Source organism: Marmota marmota, unplaced genomic scaffold (genome assembly GCF_001458135.2).
Source record: "Marmota marmota marmota unplaced genomic scaffold, marMar, whole genome shotgun sequence".
NCBI lineage: Eukaryota > Metazoa > Chordata > Mammalia > Rodentia > Sciuridae > Marmota > Marmota marmota.
Window position 1 is genome coordinate 34,045,771 of NW_026000005.1, and position 26,453 is coordinate 34,072,223.

The following is a 26,453-nucleotide window of genomic DNA, read 5'->3' on the forward strand; positions in this document are numbered from 1 at the left end:
AATACTAATCTGTGGTATTTTGTTCTGGCAGCCTGAGCTGAGTACTACAGTAAGTACATCTAAAGGTTAAATCAACAGAAATAGAAACACAGAATCATGCAGTAAAAGAGTATATGTATTTACAAATTTGGTAGAGGGTACCCACTTTTATTCCTACCAGCAACAATGTGTTCACCATCATGCAACATCAAACTGTATGCAAACTTATGGCTTTTTTTTTCTATATCAGGGTGAAAGTGATCATTTAATATTATTAACCAAATTTTTAAAAATTGGGGTGTGGGGGTATTGGGATTTGAACCCAGGGGTGCTTAACCACTGAGTCACATCCCCAGCCCCTTTTATTTTTTTTTTATCTTGAGACAGGGTCTACCTAAGTTGCTGAGGCTGGCTATGAACATGCGATTCTTTTGCCTCATCCTCTTGAGTCACTGGGATTACAAGTTTGTTCTACCATGCCCAGCTTAACCAAATTTATTTACCAAGGAAACATTCTATTGTTATTATAAATGAAAACCTAGCATATTTTTCATAAATAAAATGTTACTGACAAAATAAAAGAAAGTAAAACAAAAAATACTGTTATATTTGTCCTGGATGCTATTGTCTACAGAATGGTCTGAGGCTGAGATCTGTTAAAAGGAGAGGTAAAGAAGTCTGTGATTTTTTTCTTTTTTTCTTTTTATGGTACCTGAGAATTGAACATGTTAGGTAAGCTCTCTACCCCTGAGTACAGTCCCAACCAGAATGAGGAAGCTAGAAGGGATGTTAAAGAATAGGCCCAAACTTGCCAGGAGTGGTGGTGCAAGCTGGTAATCCCACCTCCTGGGGAGGCTGAGGCAGGAGGATCTAGAGTTCAAAGCTAGCCTCAACAAAATTGATGAACGGAGCAACTCAGAGACCCTGTCTCTGAATAAAATACAAAATAGGGCTGGGGATGTGGCTCAGTGGTTGAGTACCCCTGAGTTCAATCTCTGGTACCAAAAAAAAAAAAAAAAAGGCCCAAACTGAAGCTTCATGTTGATGCATCAGACATCATCGTTCTTACTCTGGTCCCAGATATGCGAGAGCTGCCACTGTGTAGCTGAGGGCTGAGTGGCTAAGTGTCCCTCATTTTAAATGCTCAGGACCAGAAGTGTTTCTGATTTCAGACTTTTGTATTTTATTTCTTTAATACTTGTGCATAATATATGGGGAAGTTTTCTTGGGGATGGGGCCCAAGACTAAGCATGAAATTTATGTTTAATATGCACCTTAAACACATAGTCTAAAGGTCATTTTACACAAAATTTTTAGTGCATCTGTGCTTTGACTGTGACCCATCACATGAGGTCAGGTGTGGAATTTTCCCCTTGTGGCATCATGTCAGCACTCAACAAGTTTCAGATGTTGACGGGTTTGGGATTTAGGGATACTTAAACTATCTGGTATTAAGCGAGCATATACATGGTGTTCCATTACGAACATCTTACTTAGCATACTGTATTTATCACAATTACTGAACCAGTACTGATACATGGCCATGTAATAAAGCCCATTGTTTATTCAGATTTCCTTAGTTTTTACCTAATGGCTTTTTTCTATTCATGGGTCCCAGCTGTTAGTAATTGTTACATATATACAATTGAGCAAAGTACAAATAACTGGATTTCTGCCCTGGAAAAAAGCTATTTAAACGTGTTTCTCCAAACTATCAAAGAACTACAGGTTATTTTTCTGGCATCAGTTTTTTTGTTGTGGTTTTTGCATGACTGTGGCATCCAGGATGCATTAAATTGAGGTGTCATGACTCCTCAGACTTTTCTCAGCCATGACACTTTCTTAGACTTTCCTTGTTTTGATGATTCTCGAGACCCAGAGGAAGAACTAGCTCAGTTTCTTCTACTCAACACAGGCCACTTCTGTGATGCGGGTGTGTGAAGACTGCTCCCTGCCAGCAAGAAAGCCACTGAGTCTGCAGCAGACACCAGCTGCTGTCCTCTAATTCACTTCTGTTCTGACACTCTTCCTGGAAGTAGCATCAGATCCCACAGGTTGAGGGCTCAGTCTCAAAGACTGGCCCCGCTTACTTTAGGTGCCAGTTGCAAGCCTCAGCTTGTGACCTGTTCTTCTGGCTAATCAACTATAAACTAGCGTTCTCACAACCCCCTCCTCGGAATTTTTAAGTTTGGTGGAGTAGCTCACAGAACTTAGAGAAACACATTTACCAGTTTATTACAAAGAACGCAGATGAAGAGATGCATAGGGTAAGGAATGGGGGAAGGGGTGTGGAGGTTCTCTACTCTCTGGGCACACCCACCCTCCAGGATCCTTCCGCTCTCTGGAAATTATCTGAACCCTATCTTTGGGGGGTTTTATGTAGTCTTCATCGCATAACCATGATCAAAACACGGACAACCCTGTAGAGATGTGATTGGAACTGGGCATGGTGGCCCTTGTTTATAATCCTAGCTATTCGGGAGGCTGAAGCAGGAGAATCTCAAGTTTGAGGCCTGTCTAGGCAACATAGTAAGACCCTGTCTTAAGATAAATATGAAAAGGGCCCGGATATAGTGAGTGGTAAAGTATCCTGGGTTCAATTCCCAGTACCACAAGCACACACAGAGAGAAATAAATAAATAAATAAATGTGATTGGACACAAAGGGTGTAATGTAATGCTAATAGACTGACTGGAGAAACCCCACCAATTCAGATTTTCTTGGCTTCTCTGTGCGGCATCCCTTTCTCTGGGGTATGGGGCAGGATCCTTTCTGAAATGAGGGTCTTATGACTTACTTAATCAGGTATGGTAGGTCAGAGAATTTCTTTTTCTTTTTTTCCACGCCAGGGATTGAACTCAGGGGCACTCGACCACTGAGCCACATCTCCAGCCCTATTTTGTATTTTATTTAGAGACAGGGTCTCACTGAGTTACTTAGCACCTCGATGTTGCTGAGGCTGGCTTTGAACTTGCAATCCTCCTGTCTCAGCCTCCTGAGCCGCTGGGATTACAGGCATGTGTTACCGTGCCCTGCTGGAGAATTTCTTTATGGTCAGGTGAAGATTAGGATTTTTGAAACCTGCCTTGGGGAAGAGAAGTTTAGTTTCTGTGGCCTGCCCTTAAGAGGGAGTTATGAGCCAAGAACCACAAACAGAAAACAAAAGATATATCATAATGGTCATGATGACCTTGACAGTTCTAAGGAGCACTGGTCAGGTATTTTGTAGAAGATCCCACTTTTGGAATTTGTCTGATGTTTAGTTTCATGAGTAGATTGGGGTTCTGGGTTCTAGGACAGGAAGACCACAGAGTTTAAGTGCTATTTTTATAACCTCGGAGCAAGTGAGCAATTGCTATCGATGTTGACCTTGATCACCTGGCTGAGAGAGTGCTTGTCAGGATTCTTCACCATGCAATCCCCTTTGCTCTCTTTCCATGCTTTCTTCTTTGGAGGGAGGTCATTCTTCACAGGCCACCCTTAAGGAGTTATGCTCCCTCTTCTGGGGGCAGAGTATCCATATAAGTTACTTGGGATTCTCCTATAAGAGATAAATGAGAGATTTATTTTTTCAATCATATATTTATATCAGTGTGGATTTTTGGATATTTGTTTTATATGTACTACTTTATTTTACTGATCAAAATTTTCCAGCTTTGTCCATTGGAGTCTCTTTCAGTTGGTTCATATTTCCCTTTGACATTCTCCCATCATTACAGATTTAATTTAATTTAATTACTCAGAGGCACTTGACCACTGAGCCACATCCCCAGCCCCCCATTTTTTTCTTTTATTTAGAGACAAGGTCTCACTGAGGTGCTTAGCACCTTGCTTTTGCTGAGGCTGGCTTTGAACTCACAATCCTCCTGCCTCAGCCTCCTGAGCTGTTGGGATTACAGGTATGTGCCACAGTGCCTGGCTTGTAGGTTTTATTTATTTATTCTATATTGAGCACTTCATTACTTTCTGGCATTACAAGATGCTTCAGGCTTATTGAATATTTGCCACAGTCTTACTACAATCAGGCATTTCTTCAGGGAATTCTACTTCTTTTATAGGACAAAGGTATTAGAAACCAAGATCTGAGTGGTCAGTGTACTTGTTGCTATTGGGGTGTCAAATCACATTTTTAATTTGCTAATAGCACTCAGGATACCCATATTTCTAATCTCTCCTAACTTCCTGATAATTTCCATCAAAAACAACTGATAACCTCACCGTTTCCCCAAATTTTTTTTTTTTTTACTTTTTTATTTAAATCTTTGCTCACACTTTGCCTAAATCCCTCCCATCCTTAGGGCCTCTCTCTTCTTTCTGCCACCTGTTCCTCAGGTTCTTCGATGACCCTGCCTCGGGAAATTCTGAAAACTCAAATGCAACAGAAACCTAAGATACTTTTGGAAAGAGAATTCCATAAACATCAAGCAGGATGGAATAAAATAGGAAAGACAGCATCTATGTAGCATCTTTGTCTTCATCTTTTCCTGAAACAGTTTTGATGTTTGAATCCACATAGCCTAACCATTGAGTTTTATTAGGGCCTGCCCCCCACCCTCCTTAAATTTTCTGATAGAATCCACTGGGTTGAGTTTTATGATTCAGAACCAGAGCTGAACTATGAATCCTGTAACCAAGCATAGCACCTGTGCAGCAGGTACAGGGAGAAGCAAGGGAAGTAGGTGATGCTTTGAGATTGCTTTATCCAGCTTCTTCATTCCAGTTTTATGGACGGAAAAACTGAGACCTAGGGAAGAAAAAAATCATGCAGTGATTAAAATAGTTTGTCCTAGAAGAAGTTTGATTGCTGATATGTGCTCTTTCTGTTGTGTTAAAGGCTTAAATAATTCCCCCCCCCAATAAATTTATTTTAACATCTCTATCCTGTACCTACATAGGTACCCAATGATACCCTGGTGGAGGGGGCAGCCCAGTTTTTCAAAGATGCACAGGTTTTGGAATAAGCGAGACCTGCATTGAAGCCTAGCTCCACCCTTAATAGCCATTTGATCTGTAGGCAACTTCTCAGAGTCAATTTTCTCATCTGAAAAATGGGTCTGGGTCACAGGCCTGGTCTGTAGCTAAAGCAAAAGTATGGAGACGAAGGCACCTGGAGCGTGCCAAGTCTGTAACCTGTGCTCAGAGTTTGTTCAAGAATCTGAGAGCTGGGCTGGGGATGTGGCTCAAGCCGTAGCGCGCTCGCCTGGCATGCGTGCGGCCCGGGTTCGATCCTCAGCACCACATACAAGACAAAGATGTTGTGTCCGCCAGATATTAAAAAATAAATATTAAAAAAAAAAATTAAAAAAAAAAAGAATTTGAGAGCTGGGATGCTTCTGTAGCTCCTCACCTGCACAGCTTGGACCTGGAAACAAATAGGAAGTGCCATTGCTTTTGCTTGTTTAGTATCTTTACAAAGCTGGACACAGCAGGTGCTCAAAAGCACTCCCTGGATGAAGGAATGCCACAAAGCAAAATCTGCCCTTTGGAATTCCCCCACAGGCAGACACTGGCCTGGGAGTATATGAAGCTAAAAGAGAAAGCCTGCTCCAGGCAGAAGGCAGGTGCCAGGTGCAGGAGGCAGACGGCCCAGAGTAGCCCAGCCAACCTCTCATTTTATGTACGAGAAGACTGAGGTCTCAGGCAGGTAGGTGTGGGGTCAGATTTGCGGAGCTGGGCCTCTGCCCATGGTCAGGGTGGAGGCTGAATACAGGATCATGGGGCCTGGCACCTCCATGCTTTCATTGTTTCCAGCCTGCCCGCCCTGTCTGGGCCTGGGCACATCCACAGCTGAACAAGATGTGGCAGGAAACCATGAATCCTGGGGGCAAAGGAATTCATGAAACCAAGCTGGCTTCTCTGTCTAAATCCCTTACCCTTTGCTTCCAGGCTTGCTCTGGCCTGTCGTCCCTGCCTCTTGGAGGCTAGTGGCTCTGCCTTCCAAATCCCATCAGGAGCTGGGTGACAACAAGAATCAGGGCTGGCTAGGCATGCATCAAGTCAGAATCCAAACCCCAACTTTTATTGCTGCAGGGAAGGATGCCCTTTTTGAAGCATGACTTTTTATGAAAAAGGACGTTTTCTTGGCAGTAAGTTTATCTGTAAGACAGCATGACATGGAGCTGGGGTCAGGAAACTTTTCTGTAAAAAACTAGAAAGTACATATTTCAGGCATTGATGGACATGCAGTCTCTCCTGCAAACACACTATCTTGTCTGTTCAAGCACAAAAACAGCCAGACGTTGTAGAAAGAAGCAGATGTAGCTGAGTCCTGATGAAACTTTATGGACACTAAAATTTGCATTTCATACAATATTCAAGTGGTGTAAAATATTAACCATTTTTAAACAATTAAAAATATAAACCCCATCTTAGTTTGATGGACATACAAAATTAGGCCCAGGTCAGCATGCAGAAGGTAGTTTATAGACTCTAGCACACAGCGTGGACTTGGGAGTCAGACAGACCTGGGCTTAAATCCTAGCTTGGCCACATGTTTGGCATCTGACCTCTGATGGGTGACTTGATCTTGAACCTCAGTTGTCCGATCCCTACATGGGGGTAAGAATGTTTACCTCATAGGATTTTAGTAAGCAATAAATGAAGTAAAGAGTACCCGAGACTGATATGGATTATTTGAAGTCCTCAATAGGTAGAGGTTATTATTATTATTATTATTGATTTTTCTCAGCCTAATCTCTAATCACACTAGTAATGAGAATGGAGAGTGATATTCCATTCTTCTTTGCCTCTCAGAATCTGGGAAGTCTATGGATAAAGACAATCATCATAGGCTTCCAATAAAACTATAGCCTTTTGCTCTTTGCTATAATTAACTCATCTTTTTTGTTTCTAGTTCACTTTGATTTAGCGCACCCTCACAGAGTACAGACTGTAGGGGCTCAGGTGCCGCAGGAATGGAAAAATGAACTTGACAAAGAGAGATATCTTAGTGGGGGAGATAAGATGCAAACCCAAGCAACTAGCAAAACAGCATGTGGCAATAAGACACCTTTGGAAGCCATTGTATGTCTCATTTTTTGAGCTCTAGGCCCTGTGCTAAATTCTTTCTGTATATATGTGAATCTTTATTTATAAGCCCATGAGAAAGGGATTATTATTATTTCCTTTGAGAAGTAGTGAAATGGAGACAGGGAGATGATGTAGGTAGTGGCCAAAGGTCACAGACCCAGACCTGTGTGAATGGAGAACACAAACCTAGGTCTGGCTGATACAGGGCTGGAACTTCCCATCTCTGGAGTTCAGAAAATCCATCTGGCCCGGAAGGTTCTGGAAACTTCACCGAGAGAGCAGCTTTCCAGATGTCCCCTGAAACCTAAGGAGAGCTTCTTTAGGCATTAGGTAGGGACAGGGATGGGAGATTCAGGCTCAGGAACAACATGAGCAACTATCCCTTGGTGGGAATGTGGCAGGTACTAGGTGTGTTTGGGGAGTGCAGGGTGGGGTGCGATTCATACAATTGCTCCCTCTTCACTGGACTTTCGGCTGCCTGAATTCAGGAGGGAGTGGAGGCTCACATAAATAGATATTCCTCTGGACAAAGTGAGACCTTCTCATTTTGAAGCAATTGCTGTGCATGGCAGTGGATTCTTCAAATGTGCTTTTGTGTCCTTAATTCCTCCCTGGCTTCCAGAGGCAGCCTTCCTGGGGCAAAGAGAGGTGTGGTGGAAACAGCGCAAGGCAAAGCACCCAGCAGGAGCCGTGTGACCCTGGCCCGGTCATGTCCCTCCACTTGTTTTCTTCAAATGTAAAATTAGCAGTTAGGTGACCTCTTTTCAGTTCCGAATTATGGTGCACGAAGCCCATGTCAGTAAGGGAAGCCTCCTCCACCTCTAGCTTAGTACAGGTGAGGCTGCTATGTGGCAGCATTTAATGGTTAACTGTTGTTCCTAGATATCTTGGGGCCTTAGTTTGAATTCCAGCTGTACCAGCTCTCTGTGATGTTTGAAAATTTCCAGAATCTTTCTGTGCCTTAGTTTCCTCTTCTATAAAATGGGGATAACAGTGGAGGCTGCCTAACAGGGTTGTGAGGATTGAATTGATTAAATATATTAAGTGCTTAAAATCACTCATGGCAAGCAGGAGGTACAATATAAGCATTTGCTATTACTATCATTCAAAGCATTTCTTGTGTGCTTGGTACTATATTAGGAGCTTTTTCTAAATAATTCATTAATCTTCTCTAAGGTAGGCAGTACTAAGCCTGCTTTTTATATGGCTGGCTCATGCCTGTAATCCCAGAAAATCAGGAAGCTAAGACAGGAGGATTGTAAGTTCAAAGCCAGCCTCAAAAACTTAATGAGACCTTTTCTTTCTTTCTTTTTTTAAAAAAATTTTTTAGTTGTAGGTGGACGTAATACTTTCATTTTATTTATGTGGTGCTGAGGATCAAACCCAGAGAGACACACACACAAGACAAGCACTCTACCACTGAGCCTCAGCTCCAGCCGAAGATCTTTTCTTAAAGTAAAAAAAAAAAGGAGAGGGGTGCTGGGGATGTAGCGCAGTGGTAAAGCTCCCTGGGTTTAATCTCTGGTATTAAAAATAAATAAGATGAAAGGAAGAAAGAAAGGAGGGAAGGAAAGAGGGAGGAAGGGAGGGAGGGAGGAAGAAAAAGAGGGGGGAGAGAAGAAAAGGGAGGAAAATATAGAAGGAAAGAAAAAAAGAAAGAAACTAAGGTTTGCAGAGTTCACATGACTTGCCTGAGGTAAACCATTGCAGGGGACACATCAACAGGACCAGATGAGAAAGGGCTGGGAAGAGCAGGCAGTTGCACCTCCTGTCCCTGTCACTTAACTTAACGACCATCTCACTTGCCTCCCCACTGTACTGCTTGGTTCCGGCTCCAACCCGGACTCTTGTCTTGAACCGTGTGAACTGTCAGCACGTGAGAAGCATTTGCAGCGACTGGGGAGCGAGGTGATTTAGGAGCAGGGGAGGGAGGCTCGGTGAGACCGGAAGACTGCCACTGCATGGTTCATTTTGGAGCTGCCTCTCAGCCAGACCAAATGGGAAACTTCCTGTGTAGAAACAATCAGGACATTAATCCTCAGATGAGTGAAGACACACATGTCTCCACTAATATCCTAGGTGGATCAGACCGATTATGCTGCGCTGTAGTGCAATTTCCTCTCGGTTTTTATTTCTTTGGCCTGACATTGTGCAGATGGCAAGCTCTGCTTACTGGAAGTAGGTATGGAAATGATAAGTAGAAATACGAGACATCTGAGTATCACTTAGGCTGAAACTTGGCACCGTAGGCCTGACTGAAAATCCAGCAGGCCTCTCTCATGACCCTTTGTCCTGGCTCTTCCTTTGCTAGGGAAGGCGCCTGCTGGACTCCCCCAGCTCCCTCCAAACCCCACTGTTGTTAGCTCTGGCTCTGTGAGCCTGACTTCTTCTCACCAGGAACGTTAGACCAAATTATCCTCACCGCTAAAGTGCCAGGGTGCATGCGTAGGCACATGCGCACACATGGACGCAAAACATACCATGAATACATACATGCATAATGCACGCACACACACACACCACACATCCACACACACCACACACGTTCATGCATGCACACATCATGTGCACCACGTACCACACATATGTAGGTATGCACACACGTCATGCCTATCACACCCACTGAACGTGCATGCCATCCGCACATTGCACCACAGGCCACACTACACACATGCAGACATATATCTCCAGATGCTGCTCAGATTCCCACCTAGTAGTGCTAACCTCCTCAGCAAGGGCCTCCTTCCTGCTGCCCGTTCTGGCTCCTTGAGTTTGTTTCTTATACTTTCTATAGGACAAAGCACCCTCCTCTGTCCTTGAGCTCTGTGTCCTTTCTCTTTAGATCCTAGCACCTGGAGTGCCTCTTCCAGAAAGTTCTTCACTCAGGTCCTTGTCTTTGCCTAGCTTTCTGTTTGTCTAGTAGCTTGTACCTGTTTTCAAGTCTGCTCTTGACACAAATACAACTTCCTGAAGGCCACAGGATGCCTCTTCCCACGTGTTGGACCTGGAGCCTCACTCCTCTGTCCTCCTGTGCTGCCCATATTGACGGCAGACTCAGATGCAGCGTGGCTCCACAGAGTACCTGCAGCAGGTCTCATGGGAATTCTTGAAACCCTCTTCCCCACCCCACTCTCTGGATAGACCAATTTGAGTTTATCCAAACCTCAAGACTGTATTTTTGCCTGTCCCCTTTAATGATTAACTTGCTTCGAGGAATCCGAGAGCCCAGACACAGTGGCTCCTGACCTGGTTACTGACCCCTCCTAATGATGTCTTTCATGGGGTTTATCCTCAGGACTCAGCCTATTTCCTGTGAGAAAGTGACTCCCATTGGGTACTGATTTTGCTTCTCAAGCCAGGTGGAAATACTGGCCCGCCCCTTGACCCAACTGTGCATGCAGTTTGGTGAATAAAGGTCTGTAGAGTAGAAAGGTTTGAGATTTGGGGTTTGAATCTCTTTAGACACATTTTAAAGCTCATTCAAGACTGATCCTATTAAGAAAGACAGCAGCGATTGTGCTTTTGTCGCACAACTCTGAGCCATCTGGGGCCTGCCACTCAGAGCTCAGCTGAGGATGGTAAGGGGCGCTGGGTTCCCCATAGCCTAGGGCAAGGCACAGACATGCAGGTGGCCAGCGCTCCTGCACAGGCCCCTGCACACCCTGCAGACTTGTTTCTCGAAGGTTCTCCTGAGTCATTGCTATCTACACCCAGGCAGCTATATTAGAGCACCACAGAATAAGGCTTTCAAACAACAGAAGTTGATTTTTCACAGTTCAGGAGGGGAAGGCTGAGATCAAGATGTCAGCAGGATTGGTTTCTCCTGAGTCCTGTCTCCTTGGCTTGCTGTCTTTTCCTATCTTTACACAGCCTTCCCTCTATACTGTTGGGTCCCCATCTCCTCATGAGGACACTTATCATATCATATTAGAACTCTCCCCAATAACCTCAGTTTAACTTTGCTTTTCAAAAGACTCTCCAAATACAGTCACAATCCAAGGTGCTGGGGGTTAGAAAGTTGACATAAAAATTTTGTGGGGAACACTCTTTAGGTCATGAAACTCTACTTACTTAATGTACACTGCTTGGTTTTAGGGCATCCTGGACATTAAGTTTGCCTTCTTCGGGAACATTTCCTCTGTAAAATGGAATTAGTCAGAATTCTGCTGTCTTCAGGTTGTTCTGAGGAGTCCATGCATGTAAAGCTTAGATAGTCTGGCCCATGTTGCTTAGTACATGTCAGAACCATTTAAAGAAATAAAAGTGGTGACATTGCTGAGGAATACCACATTATTAGCAGATTTCTTGGTCACAATGGCGTTCCTTCTTTATAGCATGTGCTGGTCATTTGGCTTCTGTCGCTTTCATTTTGCTCATTTCTTACCTGGAGTCTTCACTGTGGCTGCCTAGCACCCCAGATTCAGGTCAAAGCCCTGCTCCCCCAGCCCTGCCCACACGAGGGTTGTGCAGTGCTGTGGCAGGATGAGGCCCTGGGCCTGCCACCTCGCCCATCTCCTCTTGGTAAGCAGGAGGTCTCCAGACTTCCTGACTTATAACTCCTCCACTCAGGCATCTGCTTTTGACCTTGGCACTTCCCCTGAGCTGTGCCAGGTCCTGGGGCACTTGCCAGCCCTCCCAGGCTGCCAAGCCAACTCTCTTCCATCATTTGAATGATGTGGGAAATCCCATCTCCCCTCCTGCATGGAGTCTCCCTGGATTGATCACAGGAAGGTGCTGACATTCAGGCACATGGTGCTGCCAGTCTCCCTTACCCAGATGTGTGGCTTGTGCTTAGAGCCCCTTATGATAAAAGGCTTTCTGCTCAAAATTCCCTCTGTCAACAAGCATCCAAGTGTCCACCTCTGTCAGTATTTTTAAAAATCTTAACTTGTAAGGCTGGGTCTCATTCCATTCTCTGTCCTATGCATTACATGTGCATAAACATGCCCAGAGGAGAGGCTGGGTCTCTACAGTTTACAAAGCAGTCACGCATGAGCACTTTCTCCCTTCTCCACCCGGTTTCGTGCTTCTATGACTTTGCAGCTGCTGGTTCCCCTCTGCTTGAAAGCACGTCTTCTGCTTTGTCCCTGGGGGGACACCTGTCCTAAGTCACACCTGGGCCAAGGCTCTGGGAGTTGCCTCACTGACCCTGGGGAGAGCCTATACCTCCCTCCTCGATGGCTCCTTTGTGCCCTTGGGGGCATCTTGTCCACATTCACCCACTGTACTGTGGTTGTCTATGTGGCCTTCCTGACTGGACTGGGAGCTCCTTAAGGGCCGGGATAGTGATTCGTTCATCTTTGTCTCTGCAGTGCTCAGCACAGAGCTGGCTGCAGATGAATGAAGCCAGCGAGGAGAGCTCTGGGCCCCGGCCATGCTGGGCACTGCCTTTCATGGCATTTTCCGTTTGGCCTCACCTCTTCCTTTGTCCTGTTTTTAGCCTAATTCCTTTCAAGGCTCTGGCATGGGACTCTGAGCTCATTTTCATGATTGCTTTAAATATTTGGGGCTGTTGGCATGCCAACACGGGGACCCACGCTAAGGAGGGAGAGGAATTCTCTAGCTCTCTGGGTCCTGCCCAAACTCAAGGAATGTGCCAGAGGCAGGGGAGGTTCTGAGAAAGTGCCAGCTTGGGTCGAACGAAACAGCTTTCCTACCTGGCTTAGAGAGCCAGGAATTTGAGTAGGAGACAAGAAAGTGGGAGAACACAGAGGTCCTCGGGGAGCTGGAGTGGGAGCCGGGGAGGAACACTTTCCGGGAAACCCAGGAGGAGCCCTGGGTGGAAGAGAAAGGGCAGCAACAGCATTACCTGAGCTGGAGACACAGTGTCTCCATCTGAAATGGCGAGAGCTCCATGGAGTAAGGCCGGGACAAGGACAGCACCAGAAGCACTTCTGAAGACCAGAGAAACAAGAACTCTGAAGTCTTGTCGTGGGATAACCCAGAACATTCAGCATCAGGAGGGACTTGGGGTCACCCCATACTGCCTCTGTAGAGATGAGAAAAGGAGCTCAGAAGATGACCAAGGCCTTTGGTTCATGGTGGTGTCACTAGGACTGGCACCCAGGTCTCCTTATGTTCTTTCCAAGACTTCTGTCTTTTCAAGTACTGGAGAGGAGCTAGAATCAGGATGCTCAAGTTTTCTAAATAGAACAGAGAGCTTTCCCTCTGCTTGGTGGATTCTTGCTATTTGGCAGGCACAGTGTTGTGTGGTTTACATGTTTTATCTCTTCTCAAAGTGGCTATGTGAGGTAGACATACTTATCCCCATTTTAAAGATGGGGAAACTGAGGTTCAGAGGCTAAAAGCTTTGCCTTAGATCAATTACCTACTGAGAAATGAGTCCCCTAGATTTTAAATCAAAGACTGACTCTGGAACTCAAGTTTTTAACAACTGTTTTCTAAAATCTTCCTGCTTGACCTTTACAGTTCTCAAGAGACTGGGTCAAAAGAAAGATAGCCTCCAAGTTCTTGATGGAAATGTAGCACCTCAGCCCTCTTCACAGTGGGACTTCAGGCATGGGTATTTGAAGGAGGTGGGACATTTTTCTTCCTGAAGATTCATCAATCCGAAAGAGGCTTGTGGTTATAGTGGTAGAGAGGGACAGATGACCCATGCTGGAGCTGTCAATTCAAGAGTGGCTTCAAAAGAGGGCAGCCCTGAGGAAGGAGACAGGGTTTCTGACTAGCTTTTCTGGCTGGCTGCTGGCTTTGGAGTTCTTGCTTCCCCTCCGGCCCATGGCACTTGACATTTGTACAGCCATATTCAGCTTGCAAGTGTTCCCTGAATCTGCTGTTGGTTCCCCTCACTCCGTACTGGGGGCTGAACTCAGGGGTTCTCTATACTTAGCTACCTCCCCAGCCCTTTTAATTTTGAGACAAGTTCCCACCAAGTTGCGGTGACTGACCTCAGGCTTGCTATCCTCTGCCTCAGCCTCCTGAACAGCAGGGATCACAGACATGAGCCCTCGTGCCTGGCTGGCATCTCCTCAAGAGTTAAGACAATATCTCCATATGGTCTCCAGTGGATCCTCTTCAGGACTTTTTGACATGCACTGGATCCATGGCTACACCAAACCAGGCCAGGACAAGTGGCAAAGGAATGCCATGATTGTCTTAATCTAGTCAGGGTAAAAATAGCAAGTGCTCCATAAATATGACGCTGATTATTACGTGCCAGGCCCTGTTCCATGTGCTTCACACACATTATCTCAATGTCATTAGTAATGCTTCAGGAAAAGTACTGTGTTTTCTTCCCCCTTGGCGGTGCTGGGGACTGAACTCTGGGTCTCACACATGCTAGGCAAGTGGTTTACCATTGAGCCACATCCCTAGCCCTCAAAGGGTTCCATTAATGGCCTCATTTTATTTATTTATTTATTTGTTTATTTATTTATTAAAGAGAGAGGAGAGAGACAGAGAGAGAGAGAGAATTTTAATATTTATTTTTTAGTTATTGGTGGACACAACATCTTTATTTTTTGTATGTGGTGCTGAGGATCGAACCCGGGCCACACGCATGCCAGACGAGCGCGCTACCGCTTGAGCCACATCCCCAGCCCATGGCCTCATTTTATACATAAGGAAATGGAAGTGTGAAATTTAAATAACTTGCTCAGGGACTGACTATGAGGCTAGGAAGTGGCAGGCTAAGGTTTGAACTCTGGCTCCAGCACCTGTGTCTTAAACTATTCACTAGGACTAGGAATGAGGTCTGCTTCTCTAACCCAAAGTTGTGCAGACTTGAACCAAAGGAGAAGAGCAAACAGGAACAGAATTGAACTCAGTCAAGAAGAAGAAGGGAAAAAGGGTGCTGGTTAGTGTTTGCTACCATGTACCCCTTTGGCTCTTCCATCTATAGGTTTCCTTGTGAGCAGGCTAACAAATATTTGAATTGTTGAAGCCATTTTGAGAGCTTCTCCAACTCTTACCTGTAGCTCTACTCTCTTAATTATAGTGGGTCATCATTGTGGACTGCAGTGGTCAGAAAAGCCTTCAGGGAGGAGAATACTTTGAAGGATAGACAGGATTTGGAGCAAAGGGACATTCTAGGCTAAGAAAACACAAAAGGCCAGGTTCAGAAGGCAGAGCTAGAAATAAAGGATGGGGTCAGGTCTTTGAAGTCCTTGAATGGCACAGGGAGGCGTACGGCTTTATTCAGCTGGCGAGGTCTGCAGAGGATCCTTGAGAGGGGAAATGTTGGGTGTTTGGAAAAATCCATCTCCTAGCTGATCAAAGGAAGGTGTATGCGGGGGACAGCTGGTTGGCAAGAGGACCTGCTTTGTGACAAAAGTTTGAATAGGAGGATAGTATTAGAAATGTAAAAAGAGAGACAGTCCAGGAGAGATGCAGAAAAAATAATGCATGGGACCTGATAACTGCTTAGATGCTGGAGGCTGGTAAGGGGTCCAAAGTGACTTTGAAGTTTCCAGCTGGGGCAGGAAGATGTGAACCAAGAATCTGTCTGAGGGAAGTAGAGAAGAGGGAGCAGAAAGTTGTGGATTTTGTGTTGGACTTGGAAATGTGAAATGATGGCACATCCACACAGAATGAATAGTAAGTGGGATATAGGAGTAAGATCTTGGTGACACCTAAGAATAAGGGGTACCAATTAGGGCATAGGGGATGGCTGCAGTGGATGAGACCTGTGAGACAGGATGCAGAGAAAGGGGAGAAGACTGCTGAGGTCCAGACCTCAGGGACTATCCAGCACCACCTGGTCCCAAGAAAGGGGATGTAAGGCAGGAAAATTTTGTAATAACTAAAAGTTTGTTGAACACTTTCTCAACAGATGATGCAGTATTAAGAATGATATTGTTTTAAGTACTTCACATTGACTAACGTCCTTATCTTTAAGACAACCCTATAAGGTAGGTACCATTAATACTTTCTACGATAAAGAAAATGAGACACAGAAAAACTGCATTAGTGAGCAAAGTCTAAGAACCAATGAATTATGACATGGGGATTGAGATGGGAAGAATAGCTCCAAGGCTCCCATGTTCTTAACCACCAGGCAGTCTGGCCTCTTGAAATGATTAGAAAGGAATACAAGTCTCACCCTGAGGGTATTCATTTTGATGTTATAATAACAGGAAATAATCTGAATGCCTAACAGCTGGAGATTGACTAAAGAAAATATGACTTCCAAATGAGGCCATGCTATATAGATGTCAAAGCTCATCTTGTAAAATACTCAATGACACGGGGAAATGTTGATGATCCATTTTTAAGTAAGAAAAGCTGTTTTCAAAAGAGTATGAGCCCAAATATGAAAAAGGAAGATATTTGCTATTATTCACATGTGTAGATATTGGCAGCTGAACCGGGCTAGATTGTCTATGCTATGCCCAGGTACCCTCTTCCAATTTCACCCCGCCTAGCCTGAGGACCCCACCAATGGGGGTTCTTGTCCCTATGCCAGTTGACTAAGTGCTGTATATTTTAAGAAAGGAAAGATAAGCAATGCATGGTGGAGTTTCATGCCCAAAGTGTCACTGGTTCCCTTCAGATAATTCCAGGAACACTTTCCAGATGAAGCAGGATTCTTAGGGAGTGCTGACTAATGGCAACAGTGGGGTAGAGTTTGTAGAAAGAATATCTCAACTGTGTTGCCGCTTGAGAGAGTTCAGGGAGAGGATGGGTCTCTCAAATATAAAGGATCCTGCAAAGTGCCTGAGAGGAGGAATTCTTTCCCCATGAATTGTGGAAGATGGGACCATTCCCCACCCACTCGGGGCTGCCAGCTTTGCACTGCAAGCAACAGAGCCTCAAGATGATTTAGAAGCCCCACTCAAAATCCTCTTGGCTTTCTGTCCCATACTTCACCCCAGCTCTGCATCCATGTTCAGGCAAAGCCCAGAGCTGACTGCTTAGAAAAATATTTAATTGAGATTCCTCCTACAGTGCCTATTTCTGTCTCAATAAGGCCTTGGCATGCCATGGGTGGCTAAATATATTGGCTGTTTCCTCTCCAATGCCAACCTAGTTTTTTAAATGTTCCCAAGTACATCTGCCCAGCTTTCCTCTGAGAGAGAATTTACAGCATTGGCCCTCTGTGACCTAAAAGAAAAAACTCTAAGACTGTTAAGACAGTATTGGCTTACTTAGAGAAGAGAAAACAAGGGATTATGTATGTATCTTTCTTCATTCCTTCCTTCTTTCCCTCCTTCCTTCCTTCAAGTAAATGTCTGTTTAGCTCTTTGAATTATTGTTGGCACTGCATTTAACATTGATGAAATTAGACCTGATCTCTGACCTCAATGTTGTTCATAGTTGTTCATTGTTGTATTCATAGTCCAGCTCTACCAGATGTACAAAATATCAAATGTGGAAGATGTGTAAAGCAGAACTGAGAGGAGGGTCTTCGATACCTTAGAAGGAGAATACACGTTTTCCCGAATAGAAGCATCTCTACCTGTCCTAGAAGTACCTAGCAGTCAAGAGAATGGGCAAAGCTGAAGGCGAAGCACTAAGTATTTTACATGGATGTTACTTTGGTTTGGGGTCAATAGCTTGGGCACTTTTCCTGGGAGAATTATTCTGCTGGATTTGATAGCTGATTCCAAAGAAGTCTTAAGTATAATTAATTTTTCTTCTCTGGGCTTTCATTGCTTTACAAAATTTACTAGTGCAGCCAAATGTTTTATAGACTTTTTTTTTTTTAGTGCCACAGAACTGTTTTTGCAAACAAAAGCATATATGGTATTCCAACAGTTAAGACCGACAGCATCGGAGCCACTGTGATTGAGGCATAGATAGGAGATCCAAAACCAGTCCTGATCTCTCACCGTCTCCCATTAACACACCTCAGTGGACTCACACTGGCTGTAAGCCAGTGTCTTGTATTGTCTTTCTAACCTCTATTCAGCCACATGGATGGTCCTTGCCTTCAGGAGGAGTCAGCACTGCTACTTGGGACTTCTGATGGAGGCTGAGGGCGGGTGATCTTGGAGTGTTTGGGCTCACCAAGCCCCGAGAGCAGTTAAGTCATAGTTCTTTGGGTGGGAAGAAGGTAGTTATTCTCTGATAGCAGAAGGAGTATTGGCAGCCAAAAGGATAAGTCCTGTCTGATGACCCCTCTCACCTACCCATAGAGTGCTTCTGGAAGATGATCTAGGGTGAAGAATCCTCATGTTCCCCTCTCTTTGGCTGATACTCTCTTAGTTCATAGGTCTCCCTGGATCTTTTCAATGTGCTAGGGTCTTTGACATATCAGATGGACTTTATTCTCTGCAATGTCAAGTGAAGCAATCATGGAATGGTCTTCCCATTGAATAGATGTGAAAACTGAGGCCCGGTGTGATTGTCTCTTTCACAAAAGGACACTGAGACTCTGTTGAGACTATGTCTTTATCTCACTTCTCAGACCCCCCCCCCCAATTCTCTTCTCTAACTTTCATCTATTTCATTGATTTAAACTGTTTCCTCTATGTTTGTCTCTTTGCTTCGAATTTTCCAGAAAAACTGAAATTGGACTTCCTTTCCTACTCAATATTGCACAGAAAGCAATAGAAATCTTAGGGAGTGTGAACGAATGACCCACGAGAGTTGTGTCATCTCTGTTCGAGAACAATGTGGTGGTAAACTTGGCGGGACACTGGATGGTGGACCTAATACTTTTAGGATGAGTGTGATTTCAATCCTGGGGACTCTATAAATCTCTAAATCTTATTAACATTGGCTCTGAATACCAGACGTTCCTTTGGGTCTATGTGCTGATATTCTCAGCCTTTTCTAGCAGTTTCTCTACTAGGCTGAAACCTTTTAGGGCATTCCAAGCCCCTGCCCCTCTCCCCGAGTCCCAGGCCTGGCCTGCAGTCAAGCATCTTCACACTCTGCTGCTTCCATCTGGAACTTCCTTCCTCAATTCCTGATGCTGGCTGCCTCTGAGCCTGCTTGCTATTCTGGTGCCCAGAAACCCACACAGCTTTGCCAGCCAAAGCCATGTTAATCTGCAGCAGCAGATAACGGGGGCTCTCCTGGAGGCAGAGTACATAAGCAAGAAGACCGATCTGTGGCACTTTGACAATCCATCAAAGTGTACCTTAAAGAAAGTGGAAGGATAAGGCAAGCTGGAAGAAGCTATTTGGAATACATATAATCCAGGAAGGACATTATTAAGAACATAAACAGAACCTCTCCAAGTTTCCTTTGGGCCCAAGGATTCTAATATTCTCTGTAGTATTGACTCCCCCACCAAGACATGAGACTTTGCCTGGTATGAAATCAAATCCTTTCCAGAAATATTTCTTCTGAAAAAAGATGGAGGTGTCTGACCAGCCTCAGTAACTTAACAAGACCTGAAGCAACTTAGTGAGACCCTGTCTCAAAAAACAAAAAGGGAAGGGGAAATGGCTCAATGGTTAAGTGCCCCTGAGTTCAATCCCCAGGACAGAAAAAAAAAAAAAAGATAGAGGAGTCTGAGCACTGCATGAAGGGAACACTAGCTGATGTCTCCAGAGACCCAAATAAGTCTTAGTAAACACAGGTGTTGAGCACACCTCTGGCTTCCTCTGGACAGATTGTATAACTCTCCGCCTCCAGGCAGATGGAGTTATGGATTCAGCTGAGTTTTTAGGAAACAAGATACTGGAGTACTGAGAGGTGGGGGTAGAATTAACTAGAAGGGGAACCAGGCTCTCCCCCTCAGGGGTATGCACTCTCTGGAAGAGATCCACCTGGAGGCCTGTTGTTCAGGTGTCTCACATAAACTTGTTCAAAATGACCAAATGGTTTGCTTCAGGCAACCTCCTTTCTAACTTCTGAGCTTCCAGTGCTGTCAGTGTGCTTCCCTGGCCATCCTGACTCAAACCAGGAGGCCCTCCGCTTCCGCTTCCCTTGGGTCCTCATGCCAAGCTCTTGGAGAAGCTCCCCTCCCTCCTTTGCTGAGGAATTCTCCCACTGGTCCCTCCGGCTGCCTCTTGCTTAGAGAGAGGAGAAGCCTTTAGCATTCTTCTCCATATAACTTGATCTCATCCTATCAAAACCTACCGCTGACCCACTTCCAAGGACAGCAGGGCCACCCTCAGCCTGGCTTTTCAGTGTCCACACACCATGCCCTACTCTTTCCCTGTCATTTTGTGCTGCTCCTCTCCAAGGCTTCTCTTCTTTCTCTGATCAGTCTTGTCTGTCTTTCTACACCTCCACAAACATGTTGGTCTATTCCTCCCTCCAGCTCGGGTCCCGAAATGCCAGCCTCAGTTCCTCTCTAACTTCCTAGTCCTTCAGAACCCATCTCCTCTGGGAAGCCTTCCCCCTCAGGGCCATCCCTGTTATGCCTTTACTATTTTTGTATTGATTAGTTCCAACCTGGCGCCAATTTGGTAGTTTATCATATAGTTCTAAGGAGTCTTTTCAATGAGGTTGTATCATAATGGTAGGGACCTGGTAGGACCTGTTTGCATCATCTTGCTGCACTGACATAAAGATGTAGAAATAGGAGAATTAACATTTTTTTAAAGTCTTTAAATAATTTTATCATTGTATCCTTTCAACTCCAAGATTATATATATATATATATATATATATATATATATATATANTATATATATATGTATATATATATAAAAACTGGGGCTTGTTGACAATGTTAAGCACTTTCACTATTCCATGTCTCTATTCCAAGGTGGGCTGTAGGGTGTTCAGAAATGCATTGAATCAAAAGAAACAGTTTGACATATGAAGTTGATGTGTTTTCAGAACCATTGCAAATGGTTCTATGTTTATTTTTATCATTCCCTGAAAGCTTACATCCTAGACTAATCTACTCTAATGATCTCCCCCCACCCACCCCAAGAAGTTAAAGAATTTAAAGGCAATTTTTTGATTGATGTCTCTTTTAAAATATCCTATTTGTTTTCTGGGGAAAAAAAGAATTCTTTTAACAAACCCAGGGCTGTCTGATGCTGCTTCTGAACTGGACAGACAGGGAGATGGTAGAGTGTCTCTCTCAAGGCTGGTGTCTGCTAAGGTTTGGATAAAGGTCCCCCAAGGGCCCATATGTGGAAGGCTTAGTCACCAGCCTAAGGTACTATTGGGAGGTGGTGGAACCTTCAGGAGGTAGAGCTAGTGGAAGGAAGTTAGGTCACTGGGGTGTGCTTTGAAGGGGATATTGGAATCCTGGCCCCACCCTGTCCTAGCCACCATAAGATGACAGCTCATTTCACCATGTACTCTCATCATGATGTACAGCCTCACCACCTGCCTAAAAGCATGGCTCAACCAACCATTGATTAAAGTCTCCAAAACTGTGAGCCAAAATAACCCTTTCCCTTCCTAAGTGGATTTATTTTGGGCATTTGTTAGAGTAACTGAAAGCTGGCTAATACAGTGCCACAGCAGAAAATGTCCCTGCCTTTGCATAGGAATAGATTATAAAAAAAGGAACAAGGTCATGGAGCGAATTCCAGAAATATACATACCTCATTCAGGTTCCCAGATGTTAGAAATTCCCCATGATCCCAAAAGGAAAATATCACATTTTGTTAAATTGTGGAGGGGAGAGAGAGCAAGAGTGAGGGCACATGGAAGTGAGTTTTATTTTCATCATTACAGAAGTAATCCATGCCTTTTGATGTACAGATAAAGAAAATACAGGAAAGGAACAGAGGAAGGCTGGAAGGAGGGCTAGTAGAAGGTTTCTCTTAAGAGGATGAATGTGTCTTGAGTACCTTTCCTCCCCAGTTTTTTTTTTTTTTCATACCCCCAGCAAGGGAAATACATGGCCTGATGGTTTGGGATTTAGGCTGAGTCGAAGCAAGCTGGCTGGCGTTCTCTGCTCACCAAGCTGGATTCTACCTGGCCAGTCCCTGTGCTGCTATGTCCTGTCTCTTGGTCCTTCCACTACAGGAAAAAGGAGAGGATATGGTTGACTAATTTCATCTCAGGCAATACCAGTACCCTTGACCTTGATTCCTAAGGACGCTTACTCTAGAAAACAAAGATGACTAGGGAATAACAAAAGAATTCACACAGAGCTTTCTGCAGATGTAAAAATGGCACCATGCTCTTAGTTCTTGCACTCAGTCTCTGTGTATCTCTTCATGAGCCTTCGCAGTCGATTGTTCTGAGGGAATTCATAAGGCCCAGGAAGCAGAGGAGATAAAATTATAGAATTCACATTTTTCTCTGTTCTTGGCTCTAGATATCTTGTGGCCACAAAACCCACAGCCCTTCTGGGGCCTTGGCAAGAGGGGCAGGTGTGGGTAACAGTGAGTCTCTGTGGTTTGCCTTCATCAAGGTCAATGCCCAAAGGACAGGCATTTGTCATAGTCAGACGATGGGTCAGGCAATGCTCCAGACAGTCCCTACTTAGGTAAAAGTGCTTCACCTCCCTAAAAGGAAAAGCCTGTTTCACAGAAGCTGACATACCAGAGTGGAAACAGAGGGGCTGAAGAATCCTATATTCCTGGATCAAATCCTAATTTAGCCACCAAATATTGTGTGATCTGGTAGTTTTATCTGAGCCCACGTGTGGCCACCAAGGATGGTTTTTTTTTTTTTAATATTTATTTATTTTTTAGGTGTATATGGACACAACACAATGCCTTCATTTTTATGTGGTGCTGAGGATCAAACCCGGGTCCCGCGGGTGCTAGGCGAGCGCTCTACCGCTGAGCCACAATCCCAGCCCCCCAAGGATGGTTTTGAGAACTGAACAAAATAGGTGCCAGAGCGGTCCTTCATATCTTCTGGCTTTTAGAGCTGACTCCTGGAGTCCTTGTTGGAGGAGTTGTGGGAATCTTCAGGAACTGGAGGTTGTTCAGAGTTGTAGGGACACAGGAGGTGGAAGGAGGGTCTCAAGCATGGAAGAGACCCAGGCTGTGGGCGATGGGGAGGGGGAAGAAAGGAAAGGAAACAAAACCAAACCAAACTGGGCTTTCCTTTCCCAGGAAAAGGCAGGCCATTTCTTCCCCCCAACCTGCTCATCCCATCCATCCCTTGTGAGCACCTCAACGTACACGTTATGATCTGGAGCAGCCTCTCCAAGCACTGATCTTGCCTGTGCCGCTCCGTGGCAGTTTTAAAACACAGCCCCCCAGTTCTTTGGCCCTCCTCCCACCGAGAGGTGGCATCTATCTCCCCTCCCCTTGAATTGGCCTTGGGACTCCTTGACAAATGAATACAGTAGAAGAGGTGCTGTGCCAATTTCTGGGCCCAGGCCTTCAGAAACTGGCAGCTCGCACTTCCTGTCTCCTGAGACGCTTGCTCTTGGAACCCAGCCACCATGCCGAGAGAAAGCCAGAGCGGCCCGGGGGAGGGAAAGCCCACGTGGAGCGGAGCCGAGCTGTTAGCCCACAGCTCTGGCCTAGCTCCTGGGCAACACCAGCATCAGCGTGCCAGCCCTGGGGGCAGACATACTGGACACCCCCAGTCAAGCCCAGCCCAGATGAGAGCAAAGGAGCAGAGATGAGCTGCCCCAGCAAGCCCAGCCCAGGCCGTACATCAATGGGTACAACAGAGGACCACCACCCTTTCACCTTTAGGTCGTGAGGTGATTTGCTATCAGCAATAGAACACTGGAGCACCTGGCTCTAGAGAGCAAGTCCCTCAGGCTGCCACATGGTTACAGTTATTTTTCTTAAAACAGCACCCACACCAGCCATCCCGTGAAGCCGCCCTTCTTTGGCCAAACAAAACTCAACCCACAGAGGCACTGTCATGCCCACCTGTAATTCCAGCTACTCAGGAGGCTGAGGCAGGAGGATCACAAGTCTAGTCCAACCTGAGCAATTTAGGGAAAGTCTGTCTCAAAAGAAATAAAAAGGGCCGGGGGTGTAGGTCAGTGGTAGAGTACCTCTGGATTCAATCCCCAGTACTGTGAAGGAAAAAAAGAAAGAAAAATGGAAAAACAGCCCATTACTCTGAATGGAAATGGGGATTAGCAGGAGCCCACTAGCCTTGCCTTCTCCTCTCACTCTCTCTTACAGTCCAACCCTTCTATTCTTCCCTCTTCCTCTCCTAGCTTTCTGCAGATGTAAAAATGGCACCATGTTCTTAGTTCTGGCACTCAGTCTCTGTGTATCTCTTCATGAGACACACAGACATCTTCTCAACCCCAGGCACCTTGCTGCAGGCCTTGGAAGGATCTTTGCTAGTGCGCCTGTGTGTGCAGGTGCCTGCTGAGGATGCTGATAGAGATTGTGGGTGGATAGCGGGGAGTAGGTGCTGATCATTGTGCTTACTCATGTATTTGGTGGGTCAGTTGGAAACCAACCCTTTTTCTTTTTAACCATTCTGCATTTTCCAAGTGTTCATCAAAGGACATGGATTACTTTTGTAATGATGAAAATACAACTCACTTCCAATGCCAATGTTCAGAGCTGAACAGACTTCACCTTCTGGCGAATTTCCTTCCCGCCTTTTGTCTGTATTCAAACGTCTGCCAGTATTTGTGATCATGCCAATAAGTAGTTTTGGCTCTTGACTTTTCTCTGTCCTTTATATTTTAGGAGTCCCTCTCTCAATTAATATTTTCCAAACTCGATTTCTAATGATTTTATAGTGTCCTAGCATATATAGTTTTTTATAGCATAAAGAATTTACTCTCTTGTGGGTGTCGTGGTACACCCGCCTGTAATCCAAGCAACTCAGGAGGCTGAGGCAGGAGGATTGTGAGTTCAAAGCCAGCCTCAGCAACTTGGCAAGGCACTTAGCAACTCAGCAAGACCCTGTCTCTAAATAAAATACAAAATAAGGGGCTGGGGATGTGGCCCACTGGTTAAGCACCCCTGAGTTCAAATCCCTGGTACTGAAAAAAAAAAAGAATTTACTCTCAATTATTTAATTTGTTTATCAGAATTTGACATTTAGGTTGTGATTTTATATGCATATATATACATATATATATATATGTATATATATGATTTTATATACATATATATGTGTGTGTGTGTGTGTGTGTGTGTAAAATCAGCCCAACCAAGCACTGTGGCTCACACCTGTATACATACCACAGTTCTCTCCATATATATGGAGAGAGAGAGAGAGAGAGAGAGAGAAAGTTGTATATTTATATGCACACATGTGTATGTATATCACATCCTTATACATAAATCTCTAAGTCTTTGAATGCTTAGATCTTTCCACTTTGATTTCTAGAGGTGAGCCTTGCAGGTTAAACATTAGGAACTTTTAGAAGGTTCTTGGTATATAGTAGAAAATGGCAGAAACCAGACCTTCTGTATGTCTATTTGCCTTCGGACATCATCTCCTTATCATTTGGACAACTCTTGCCCTTTTATTCTCAAGAAAAAACCAGGAATGGGGAGTCCAAGGGAAGAAAAGACCAGGTAAAGTCATGGGAGAGAGTAAGCAGATGGCAGAAAAAAGTCAACTTAGCTTATGAATATTCAAATGACTTGTGAGATAGTTTTTTATCTTCCCAGTCTAATGAGATGAAGGAAAAGATGGGGACTAACAAAGGTCACATGAATGATGTCACTTCATCCCCACAAGGACTGAGCATTTGGACTATTCCTATTCTGTAAATGAAAAACTGGGCTTTGAGGGGTCAGACAGTTGGTAAGGGCGGAGCCCAGATGTGGGCCCAGGACTCTCCAGCTCAAGAACCAGCGGAAGGAACCGCTCCAGAGGCTCTGCCTTTCCACAGCAATGTAGGGGGGAGGTGAATGGGCTTTGTCTTTCCCCCTTCCTCCCTCTCTTCTTGCCGTCAGTGGCTCTTTGTCCTTTTGAATAGGACTGACTGACAAGGAACCCCTTCCTGAGGGTCACAACATCCCCCAGAAGTTATTGAACCTGGTCCTTTCCCCACAAGATGTTTGAATCTGAGCAAAGCCTCCTCCTTGAGGGTCTGAAGCTGACCCCGCCTGGATGACCTCTGGGTCCCTGCTGGGCCTGGAGGATTGCATGGGTTGCTGGGAGCCCTTTGTGGCAGTTCTGACCTGCATTCTTGCAGCACATGTCATCTAGGAGCAGAGCGTGGGCAATGAGGAGAGGGAGGGCGCTGCTGGCTGGGAAACCCCAGGGAGTCCAGCAGATCATGCACTATTAACAATGTGGCTACTGGCTATGAGGCCTGTTCCCAAAGTCTGAAGCAGGCAAGGGCCACAGAGGGCAGTGGAAGGCAGGGGACGTTCATGCCACTCTAAACACTGCATTTGCACCACAGCATGCCACAGGAGGACTGTCCCTAATCAGAGCTTCTGTCCAGCCCCCATTCTTCCAGCCACTAAATTGCATCTCTTATCCCTTCAGATTTCCTTTGCATGATTTGTCCTCTTTGGAGCCACCCCAGATGGACCCCATGTGGCTCTGTTTACATGCCTCATTCCATGTGGGCAGCTTCATTTAGGGGTGACAATCAAGTTATTTAAAAACAGTAAAGATGAGTCTAGTCCTAGACCAATCTGAACAGACAGCGACTCTGAAGGTGGGAGTGGGCTCCCAGAGGCCCCAAGCAGAGGCAAGGGTTAACTCATTAG

The 26,453-nt window shown here is 45.0% G+C and overlaps 1 long non-coding RNA gene across 1 annotated transcript; it reads right to left on the minus strand.

Annotated features, from left to right (window-relative positions):
- Positions 1–2,189: 2,189 nt before the first annotated feature.
- LOC125618219 lies at positions 2,190–7,318 on the minus strand. The gene is made up of 4 exons (XR_007349474.1): positions 7,195–7,318; positions 5,853–6,075; positions 4,623–4,723; positions 2,190–3,520 (listed from the first exon to the last, which is right to left on the minus strand). It is a non-coding gene; the product is annotated as an uncharacterized LOC125618219 (long non-coding RNA).
- Positions 7,319–26,453: the final 19,135 nt, after the last annotated feature.